This window comes from Mus caroli, unplaced genomic scaffold (assembly GCF_978045245.1).
Source record: "Mus caroli unplaced genomic scaffold, Mus_caroli_1 scaffold_11, whole genome shotgun sequence".
NCBI lineage: Eukaryota > Metazoa > Chordata > Mammalia > Rodentia > Muridae > Mus > Mus caroli.
The window spans coordinates 87,201,803-87,214,079 of NW_028227266.1; the positions used below are offsets into that span (position 1 = coordinate 87,201,803).

Below are 12,277 nucleotides of genomic sequence, written 5' to 3' on the forward strand. Positions count from 1 at the left end.
TAATATAAATAATGAGATGTATATTAAAATGATATAATTTCATTGAATATAGAAAAGTAAGTGCAACATTTCATTTTCATCTCTATGTTATGTTTAAGAAGTCTGAGTCCAGTCTTCCTCACATTCCACCAAAATTCTTATTCTAACTGCAGTTCTGGGGGATCAGCTGCCCTCAGAATCAGAAGAGATTTGGGCCTCCACAGACACCAGGCATGCAGGCAAAATACTCATACATGCAAAGTAAAATAAATGAATCTAAAAAATAATTTTTAAAAATACAGCTGCCGAGAGAAATCTGAAGAGACAAGTGGCCAAATTAGGTACTGTGCCACACAATGCACAATATTAAGGTGTCTCAAAACAGCCATGATGCCGGTCGTGGTGGTGCACGCCTTTAATCCCAGCGCTCGGGAGGCAGAGGCAGGCGGATTTCTGAGTTCGAGGCCAGCCTGGTCTACAAAGTGAGTTCCAGGACAGCCAGAGCTACACAGAGAAACCCTGTCTTGGGGAAAGAAAAAAAAAAAAAAAAAAACAGCCATGATACTGCAGATACCAATCCCCTCACACGGTTCACGTTTCAGTGACCACAGTGCGTTTATTAATGGTGAATAATTGTATAAAACATAAGCTTTACTATTAGCTCTCCAGTCCCAAAGCGACAAGACCCAGGTGACCAATCACACCGCTTCTGTTAATAACTGATGGCTCACGTACAACAGCAAAACATGGAGCTGTGTTACCTCCTTGTTCCCAATAATAACCTTGTGTGACGTTTTATAAAAATGGATAATCTCAAGGGGAAACTGACTCACACGCATGAAAGTGGAACAAGGAAATGAGCAGCAATAATGCTAGAAGTGAAATTCAAACAAGAAATAAATGCAATTACAGAGAAAATGGGTCCTTGTGGGAATCTGGACACTGCTATTGTTTAAGGTTCTAGATATGTGGGACTGAGGATGGAGGTCAGCTGGTAGAGTGCTTGCCTCACATGCAGGAAGAAGCCCTGGGCTTAATCTCTAACAGCACATAAACCAGGCATGCCTCTGATGAAGTCATCTTTAGCCAGCCTGGGCTCAAACGGTGACAGGAATATTAATAGCAAAGGGTGAAAACACCTCTCAGTGATTTTGGCAAAAATCTTTACATTTAAGGAAATGTTTTATGACAGTGAATGAAAAACTGAAAATCAGCCCACATTTAGAAACTTGGCATTTAGATGCACAAAAGATACTTCATATACTAAATTCAAATTACTCTCTATTATACTTTCTCTTTACAGAGAAATGAAGAGAATGAGCTATAGGAACTAGAAACTGGGGTACGCTCAGTCTTATCCCCTCTCAATAGTTTTCTGAAGCTCTAATAACTGACAGCTATGTCTCCTTAAAAAAAGATGGCAGTGAGAAGAAAGTAAAGCTACACTCACAGAGGACACAGGAGAGGAAGAGTGAAGCCACACTCAGAGGACACAGGAGAGTAAATGAAGTGGTTGGTGTGGTTTGGGTTTGGTGGGTTGGATTTGGGTTTGGTTTGGTTTTTTAGGCTGTACTTATTGTGTAAACTAGACTGGCCGCAAACTCTCAGAGATCCATGGGCCTCTGTCTCCCAAATGCTGAAATCGAAGGTATGTGCCATCATACCTAGTACAAGATCTTAGTAGTATTCTCAATACTGTTTCCTGTTTCTCCAAGGCCCACTTAACAGTACTCTGCTATTTTGTATTCACTTGGTCAAACCAAGAGTTTCTGAAATTCTGTCAGCTACACCAATGATTGGGTTGCCAAGATTGCTCAGCAAACCACCTAATGATACAAACATGATGACCTAATTTGATCCCTGGAACCCACACAAAGGTGGAAAGCAAGCCAACTTCACAACTTTGTGCTCTGACCACCACACAGATGTTATAACTTCTCATACACACCTACACATTATAAATTAAATGAGAAATGAAATATAGGTAGAGAGCAATTGAAATATATATACAAAAAGAAAAATACAGAGGAAATAAAATCTTTCTTTTTTAAATCATTTTATTCATTTACATTCCAAATGATACCTCCCTTTCCTCCCCAAACTCTCATCCCCCATCTCCTCCCCTCCCCTTTGCATCAATGAGGGTTCTACTCTACCTACTCCTGTCTCACCACTCTAGCATCCAAGGACTCTGGGGCATCAAGCTCACAGGACTAAGGACCTCCCCTCCCATTGACGTCAGAGAAGGCCATCCTCTGCTACATATACAGCTGGAGCCATGGGTCTCTCCATATGTACTCCTTGGTTGGTGGTTTAGTTCCTGGGAGCTCTGGGGGAATCTGGTTAGTTGATACTGTACTTCCTATGGTGTTGCAATCCCCTTCAGCTCTTTCAGTCCTTCCCCTAGCTCTTCCACTGGAGTCCCTGGCTGAGTCCGATGGTTGGTTTTGAGTATCTCCATCTATATTTGTCAGATGCTGGTAGAATCTCTCAGGAACAGTCATACTGGGCTCCTAAAGCAAGCGCTACTTCAACAAGTATTGGGGTTTGGTGTCTGTAGATGGGGTGGACCCCTAGGTGGGGCAGCCTCTGGATGGCCTTTCCTTCAGTCTCTATTCCAATTTTGTCCGTTTTTCCTTTGGACAAGAACACTTCTGGGTTAACAATTTTGAGATGGATGGGTGGCCCCATCCCTCAACTGGGGGCCATGCCTATCTACTGGAGGTGATCTCGACAGTTCTATATCCCCTATGTTGTGTATTTCAGCTAAAGTCATCTCTGTTGGGTCCTGGGAGCCTCTCACTTCCCTGGACATCTGGGACTTTCTAGTGGCTACCCCCAGTTCCCTATCCCCCAAGAAAGCCAGGCAGTAGTGGCATATGCCCTAAATCTGAGCACTTGGGAGGCAGAGGCAAGTGGCAGACAGAGGCCAGCCTGCTCTACAAAACAAGTTCCAGAACAGCCACAGCTATATAGAGAAACCCTATCTTGGAAAAAAAATGAAACAAAAACAAACAAACAAGTCTTAATTAAGTCATAGGTCAGGGATGGTGACTCCCCCAGAAGTTCTTTTATTGTTAAAAATTGTTTTTGCTATTCTGGGTTTTTTGTTTTTCCATGTGAAATTGAGAATTGCTCTTTCCAGGTCTTTGAAGAATTGTGTTGGAATTTTGATGGAGATCGTGTTGAATTTATTTGTAGACTGCTTTTGAAAAGATGGCCATTTTTACTGTGTTAATCCTACCAATGGAGAGCATGGGCCATCTCTCCATTTCTGAGGTCGATTTCTTTCTTGAGAGACTTGAAGTTCTTGTTGTACAGATGTTTCACTTGCGTGGTTAGTCACTCCAGGATATTTTATATCACTTGTGACTGCTGTGAAGGGAGAAAAGTAGCAGCCTTGCTCTGAATGTGCCCTGGCTGTAATACAGAGAGTGGGCTTGTGTAGGCGCACACTGGCTGGTGTGAGAGCTGCCGCAGTAATCTAGAAGCGGGATGAGGAGCCTGACCAAGGAACAGGCAGACAGAAAAAGTGGATTCCCGTGACAAACAGAAGAAAGAGTTAAGAGACTGGATTCCCTGGACAGTTTAGAAATAAGTAGGTGACTAGGTATGAGCAAATAGAAAGCTAGGCGTGGTGGTGCACGCCTTTAATCCCAGGTCTTGGGAGGCAGAGGCAGGCAAATTTCTGAGTTCCAGGCCAGCCTGGTCTACAGAGTTGAGTTCCAGGGCAGCCAGGGTTACACAGAGAAACCCTGTCTCGAAAAAAACAAAAAAAACAAAAAAATAAAAAAAGAAAAAAGAAAAAAGAAAGAGAAGAGAGGGCTGGTGAGATGGCTCAATGGGTAAGAGCACCCGACTGCTCTTCCGAAGGTCCAGAGTTCAAATCCCAGCAACCACATGGTGGCTCACAACCATCCGCAACGAGACCTGGCGCCCTCTTCTGGAGTGTCTGAAGACAGCTACAGTGTACTTACATATAATAAATAAATCTTTAAAAAAAAAAAAAAAAAGAAAAAAAGAAAGAGAAGAGAAAAGAAAAGGGTGCAAGGGTGCAGGACAGTAGAGTGACACGTGCCTTTAATCCCAGTGCTTGGGAGGCAAAGACAGGTGGATTTCTCTAAGTTTGAGGCTAGCCTTGTCTACATAGTGAGTTCAAAATAGCCAGAGCTACAGAGTGAGACTCTATCTTGAAAGTAAATAATAGATAGATAGATAGATAGATAGATAGATAGATAGATAGATAGATAGATAGATAGATAAGTCAGTTAGTCAGTCAGTCAGTCAGTCAGTCAGTCGGTCAGTCAGTCAATCTTTGGACCAGCCAAGTTTCAAGTGTCTTAAGATGTGCCACAGAAAAAGACCAACAAACTGCTATATATGGTAATTCTTTACAGAGAATATTAAAGCATTAAAAATTAGAAAAATGACCATTGATGTCACAGGAATAAATAACATGACTCAAGAAGAAAAGGGAGAGTTTTAAAACTGCAGAGGAGACTAGAGAGAGGGCTCAGCAGCAGTGAAGAGCACACCACCTTTGCAGAAACTCAAGTTCCATTCTTACCTGGCTCTAAGCTGTCTGTAACTTCAGCTCCAGGGGATCCAATACCCTCTTCTAGCCCCTAGAACTCCTGCATGTATGTGATGCATATAAACTATAAACTCAAACAGGCGTACACACATGTGCATTAAAATAATATATTTTTTTTTAATTTTTAAATTCAAAATAGAAAACCAGCTAAGCAAAAGCCAGCAAACCATGTTCCTCCATGGTTACTGCCTCCAGCTCCTGCTTGAGTTCCTCCGCAGACTTCCCGCAATGATGGACTGTAAGTTGAACCTGTAAACCCTTTCCTCCCCGGAGTTGCTTTTGATCTGAGTAGCTTATTACAACAGGGAGGAAACTAGAACAGCATCACAACTCAAGATTTGGATTTCGTCAGGAGTGGAATGGAAAATGCTGAAGTAGAACAGATAAAGCAGGAGGCTGTGAGACCTAAGCTAGCGTGACTCGAAACTCAACTGTATGAATCAGCAGCAGAGGGCAATGGCAAGGAAGAAAGAGGGTTCAAGACATCAGGACTGACTGAATGTGGAAAGGACACTAGTCAATAGTACAACTTTCCGTTTTACTTATTATTTACAAACAGAGCCCAGGCTGACCTTGAACCTGCGTTCCTCCAGCCTGTTTCCTGGATGCTGCAATCAGAAGATATTTGGTCTTAGGCACTTTCTAGTGACAGTAATGTCCACTGAATGGTCATACAAATGGGAGGCTTAGTCACCTTGATATAGACTAGGTTATCTGATAAGTTGTTCCCACAATCACGGAGGTCACCTAATTGATAGCAGAATTTACAGCAGAGGGTCTATAAGCTAGGAGCCAGCCTTGTATATAAGTGAGGATAACTGACCTGGTGAGTGCCCTCAGAGAGAAAACTGATGCTGTATAATTCAAAGGAGTAAGTGACTTCTGCTTCCTTAGCAGAGTAAGCAGTGCTAGACTTGCCTTCCCACCACAAAGAACCATGAATGTAGATAAAAGGTATGTAATAACTAATCTCAGCAGGCAGACAGGACTGCAGAGCTGGGTCCCGGGAGAGAAGAGCCCATACCAGTGGGCTCCATGTGCATTCCAGGTTCTTTCCACATAACTCAGAATTGGAAGACGCAGCCACTGAGACAGGAAAAAAATATGGAAATCCTAACATCTTATACACAGCGGCCATGTTAAGTGAAAAGGCCAGGCCACGCAACCATAAAAAACCCACCTGATTGCCACACTCAGAATTCGATACTTGAGAAACATCCACTGTATGCCTATTATTAAAAATACTCTCAGGGCCCACGTGATGGCTCAGTGGGTAACAGGAGCCTGCTGCCAAGCCTGACTACTTGGGCTAGATGCCTGGAGCCCACACAGTGGAGGGAGAACAGTCTTCCCAAAGCTACTCTCCACGTGACAGACGTGGTATGTGTACATGTGTGAGCACACACATGAGGACTGAATAAAACGATCTCTCCGGAACTAAACATCAATACCTACCCCTCAGAAAAACACTATGGCTCCACAGGATTTACAAAATGTCTTCTTCACCTGTGTAAACTTGTTTCTATTTCTTTATTCAAATGTCTCCCTGAACTAAAGAAGAACATTCTATATCCAAACTGAAAAAACTTAAGTAAATCTTACATTTGCAGACCAACTCAGAAGTAACAGCTACACCTATTTCCCCAAAGTCATTTCAGTCATGTATAAATCCAAATTCAGATAAATAATTTCAGTGTATGTTACATGTGTTTTAGCATTCACAAGTAATGTCTTATGAAGTATTCACATCATACATTAACATTTCTGAAACAAATATAAACAGTGAAAAATTAATCAGTGAGAAATAAACACCACTAGTAGTCTCATGTCTGTTCATGTCATCAAATGTAATTTGATATGTATTAGGAAAAAACAAGTAACTTTTTAAGAGTGCCTTTTGAATTTCACATTACAGTGTAAGAACTATAGAACCAGCCTCTGGGCACATGCCCGTGGTCCTGGTTACCTGCAAGGCTGAGGCAGATGGAAGAGTTTGGAGCGAGCCTGGAGAGTATAGTAAAAGCCCTATTTCATGATGATGATGATGATAAATTAAACTAAAATTTATTTTAAAAAGGACTCTGAGGCAGAAAGTTCCCAGCCTGAGCGACATTAAGAGTTCAAAGTCAGCTTAGGGTAGCTAGCCTAAGGACCTGTCTTGAAAAAAAGGAAAGAACACCCATGAAAGGAGTTACAGAGACAAAGTTTGGAGCTGTGACGAAAGGATGGACATCTAGAGACTGCCATATCCAGGGATCCACCCCATAATCAGCTTCCAAATGCTGACACCATTGCATAGACTAGCAAGATTTTGCTGAAAGGACCCAAATATAGCTGTCTCTTGTGACTATGCCGGGGCCTAGCAAACACAGAAGTGGATGCTCACAGTCAGCTATTGGATGGAACACAGGGCCCCCAATGGAGGAGCTAGAGAAAGTACCCAAGGAGCTAAAGGGATCTGCAACCCTATAGGTGGAACAACATTATGAACTAACCAGTACCCCGGAGCTCTTGACTCTAGCTGCATATGTATCAAAAGATGGCCTAGTTGGCCATCACTGGAAAGAGAGGCCCATTGGACACGCAAACTTTATATGCCCCAGTACAGGGGAACGCCAGGGCCAAAAAAAATGGGAATGGGTGGGTAGGGAAGGGGGGGTATGGGGGACTTTTGGGATAGCATTGGAAATGTAATTGAGGAAAAGATGTAATAAAAAAATATTAAAAATTTAAAAAAAAAGAACGAATGATAGCAACCCTCACATTCATTGGTGCTAGCTGTAACTAAAATCAACTAGAACACAATAAAACTCTCTAGTGCTAAGATATTAAAGCAGAAACGTGTAGCTTTAGGAGAATGAAGCTGGTAGTTATACCCCAGGGATGGTCTCCCTCGCAGGCATCACTCGGCAGCACAAAGACAGTTTGACTGAAATGCCTTCTGAGGAGAATCTCAGCCCTCTGCTGTCATCGAGGAGCTGGAAAGATGTAGAGCGAAGGCCCCTACAACATGGGATTATCTGGCTCGAGACACTGACAGTACTGATTATAAGGCACCCTGCACTCATCAGCAAAGGGAAATGCATTCCACACGCTAGATGAGAAAAAGGAATTCCAAGTACACCTTAAGGAAATGGTCAAAAAAAAAAAAAAAAAACCCAAAACCAACAGAAAAGACAGCAATGGCAAACAAACTCAAACAAAACAGAAGCTGAGTCTTAGAAAAATAAAAAATAAAACAAGCCAACCTCTAAAAGAGTCTATTAGCTGTTTCAAAATGTTGTTCCTTCTGTTCCTAATGCAGTTCCTAAGGCTGGAATACTTATCTATTGTTTTGATTGCAGAAGTATGCATTTGAGTGTAATATATGCACATTTAGGCATATTTGTGGATGCCAGAGGAGGGTGTCAGGGGCTCTCCCAGAACCTGAAGCTCTCTGGGTTGACTGGTTTGTTTGTTTGTTTGTTTGGGCTAGGCAAGCAGCCAGAAAGCTCCAGCCATCCTCCTGTATCTGTTTACCTCAATGCTAGAGCCACAGGGATGGGACTGAGCCTGGCTTGTATATGAGTGCTAAGATCTGAACTGACAAGCCCCCCTAGTTTGCATAACAAACACTCAATAGCATCTCTACTGCAACTCTACTGTTCTGTGTTTTGTTGCATTTTTTTTTTTGAAAACCAAAGACTTTTTTAAAGATGTACATGTGTGAATAAAGATATGCACACATGTATGTGCAAGTGGCCACATGTCCAGAAAAAGGTGCTAGATCTCTTGGAGTGTGGATTCCTGGAATGTATGAGCTATCCACTTTTTGGCACTGGGATCCGAACTCTGATTCTCATAATAGAACCATTTATTCATTTATTTCTTTTATGTATATGAATACACTGTCACTGTCTTCAGACACACCAGAAGAGGGCACCCGATCCCATTACAGATGGTTGTGAGCCATGATGTGGTTTCTGGGAATTGAACTCAGGACCTCTGCAAGAGCAGTGAGTGCTCTTAACCACTGAACCACCTCTCTAGCCCATTTGAGCCATTCATAACAGAGCCATCTCACCAGCATCCCCTCTTGGGTTTAAAGCACTTACATTACCTGTCAGTACTCATGGGCCCCTTCTGTACTTCATCCAACCTCTCCCCACGAAGCTGATCTCCCATAACCACCTCCAGGGTCTAGACCTGTGGGTCTGCCTGACCTTCCTAACACATGAACCATCGCCAACCTGCAGATCTATCCCTGGCCATTCATCCAGTTCCCTAGCCTTCTGGTCACCCTTGTGCACTTGACAACGAACTATTTTGGGCTGAAGAGAAGAATGGGCACAGCAGAGAGACTGAAAAAAAAAAAAAGAAAGAAAAATATAAAGCCATAATATTAAAACACAAAGTATCACTAAAAACACACAAACATCACAATGAGCACAATCAACACACACTTTTCAATAACTTTATCTATCAATGGCTTTAATTACCCAATAAAAAGACACAGTCCAATTGAATGGGTCAAGAAACAAAACCCATCTATTGTCTATAATATATCTTAGCTTCAACAATAAATACCATCTTAGAGTAAAGGACAGACAACAGTATCATAAGCAAATGGGACCAGGAAACAAGCAAGCATAAGAACCCTAACATCTGACAGAAGAGAATTCAAACTAAAACTAACCAGGAGAGATAGAGAGGAATACTTCTTTCTAATCAAGAAAAGAGTTAACCAGGAAGACAATACTATTTAAAACATATATGTACCAAACTCTAGGACACCCAATTTAATTCAAAATAAACAATTAATTAATTAATTAATTAATGTAAAAGCTGCACTTAAAAGATACACAATAACACCAATTCTTTTAATGGAGGTGATTTCAGTACCCTTCTTTCTTCAACAGACAGATCATCTGCACAAAAAAATTAACAGAAATTTCAGAATTAACTGATATCATACATCAAATGGACTTTAACAGATATTCTACCCAAACACTAAAATACTGTCCTTTTCTATACATTTATCATGTAGCATTCTCCTGGTCCTACATCCTCCCGCACAAAACAAATCTTTATAAATTCAAAATACTGAAATAACCTCTTGTGTCTTATATATAACAATGTAATAAAGTTTAACACTGACAAAAAACAAACATCTAGTAAATACAAAACCTCATAGAAATTAAGCAACTCACTACTAAATGATGACTGGGTCAAGAAATTAAAAATCTCCTGAAAATAAACCAAAAGGGAAATCCAACACAACAAAACCTTTGGAATTAAAAAAAGAAAAAAAAAAAAAAAAAAAAACAACTTTGGAATTCTTTGAAAGCAATTGCCTATGAGAGAAATTTATAGCTCTCCAAAGTGCCTACATAAAAAGTCAGGAAGAGCCTGGCGTGGTGCGCACACCTTTAATCCCAGCACTCCGGAGGCAGAGGCAGGTGGATTTCTGAGTTCAAGGCCAGCCTGGTCTACAAAGGGAGTTCCAGGAGAGCCAGGGCTATATAGAGAAACCCTGTCTCGAAAAAACACAACAAAAGAACAAAAAAAAAAGTCAGGAAGATTTGTGGGGCTGGGGTGATGACCAAAAAAATTAATAAATAAAACAAACCCAAGTCCAGTCAACAGCAAGAAATAATAAAAAGCAGAGCAGAAATTAGTTAAACAGAAACAAACAAACAAACAAACCAATACAAAGAATCAGTGAATCTAAGTGCTGGTTCTTTGAGAAGATAGACAAGATTGACAGATCCTTGACCCAATTAATGGAAAGAAAGAAAGAAAGAGAGAGAGAGAGAAAGAGAAAGAAAGAGAAAGAGAACTCAAGATGACAGACTCAAAAATAAAACAGTCAAATATTACAACAAACACCAAAGAAATTCAGAATAGTATAAGGGAATAATTTCAAAATATATATTCCATTAACCAAAAATTAAAAAATAAAAGAAATGTATTTCTAAATTCAGCCAAATCACCAAAATTAAATTAAGAAGTCAACAACCTAAAAAGATTCACTACAGCCAAGCTTTCTTAAATTATTCAAAAACAACAGGATCAGAAAGAGCGCTCCCAAACACTTTCTACAAAGCCAGTATTACTCTAATACTCAACCCAGGTAAAAACACAGGAAAAAACAACAACAACAACAACAAAAAACCTACAGGCCAATATCCTTGATGATCTTAGACTGGAAGAAAAAAAAACTGCTCAATAAAATTTTTGCAATCAGAATACAAACATACATCAAAAAGATTATACAGTCCGTCATAACCAAGTGAGTTTTTTTCCTGAAATGCAGCAATGTCAAAACACATGCAAGTCAATAAACATAATAAACCACATAGACAGCCTTAAAGACAAAAATCACATGATCATCTCAACAGACACAGAAAGGCTTTTGACAAATCCAACATGACTTCATGATAAAGTTCTAGAGAATGGAGGGCTAAAGGGAACATACCCCAACACAATGAAGGCTATAAATGAGAAGCTCACAGCCAACATCATCCTAAATGGAGAAAAGCTTGAAGTACCCTCACTCAACTCAGGGGTAAGATACTGGCACTGCCCCCATACCATACCTTTTCAACATCGTGTTTAAAGTACTAGCTGGAACAATAAGGCAAGAGAAGGAAATTAAAGGGATGCAAATAAGGAAAGAAGTCAACTATCCCTATTTGCAGATTACATAATACTATATACTAGATATCCCCTAATATCTACTACAGAACTTCTAGAAATGATAAAGAAATCCATCAATGTCGCATGATACAGAATCAACTTACAAAAATCAATAGTCATTCTATACACCAACAACAAACATACAAAGGAACTGACAGACACACTCCCATTTGCAATAGCCTCAAAGAAAATAAAATATCTAGGAATAAACCTAACCAAGGAAGTAAATGATAATCTATGATTAAAACATTAAAACTCTGAAGAAAAAGATAAAGACACTAGAAAAGCCGGCCATGGTGGTGCAAGCCTTTAATCCCAGCACTGGGGAGCAGAGGAAGGCAGATTTCTGAGTTCGAGGCCAGCCTGGTCTAAAGAGTGAGTTCCAGGACAGCCAGGGCTACACAGAGAAACCTTGTCTCAAGAAAAGAAAAAAAAAAAAAAGACACTAGAAAATGGAAAGACATCCCACATTCATGGATTGGTAAAATAATATTCTGAAAATGGCCATTCTACCAAGAGTTATTTACAGACTATATGCAATCTCAATCAAAATCTCCATCCCATCATTTGCAGAAGTAGAAAACCTGTCCTGAAATTCATAATGAGCCAAAATAGGCCCCAGAAAGCCAAAACAATCCTGAGCACAAAGAAGAAGAAAAGAAGAAGGAGGAGGAGGAGGAGGAGGAGGAGGAGGAGGAGGAGGAGGAAGAGGAAGAAGAAGAAGAAGAAGAAGAAGAAGAAGAAGAAGAAGAAGAAGAAGAAGGAAGAAGGAAGAAGGAAGAAGGAAGAAGAAGAAGAAGAAGAAGAAGAAGAAGAAGAAGAAGAAGAAGAAGAAGAAGAAGAAAGAAGTACGAAAATCCATCAATGTAATCCATTATATAAACAAACTCAAAGACAAAAACCACATGATCATCTCGTTAGATGCTGAAAAAGCATTTGACAAAATCCAACACCCATTCATGATAAAAGTCTTGGAAAGATCAGGAATTCAAGGCCCATATCTAACCATGATAAAAGCAATATACA

The 12,277-nt window shown here is 40.4% G+C and overlaps 1 protein-coding gene across 3 annotated transcripts in view; it reads right to left on the minus strand.

The window, feature by feature from the left end:
- Positions 1-12,277, minus strand: part of Snx14 (sorting nexin 14) — a 68,938-nt gene that overhangs the window by 49,836 nt on the left and 6,825 nt on the right. The gene's annotated exons all lie outside the window — the stretch shown is intronic.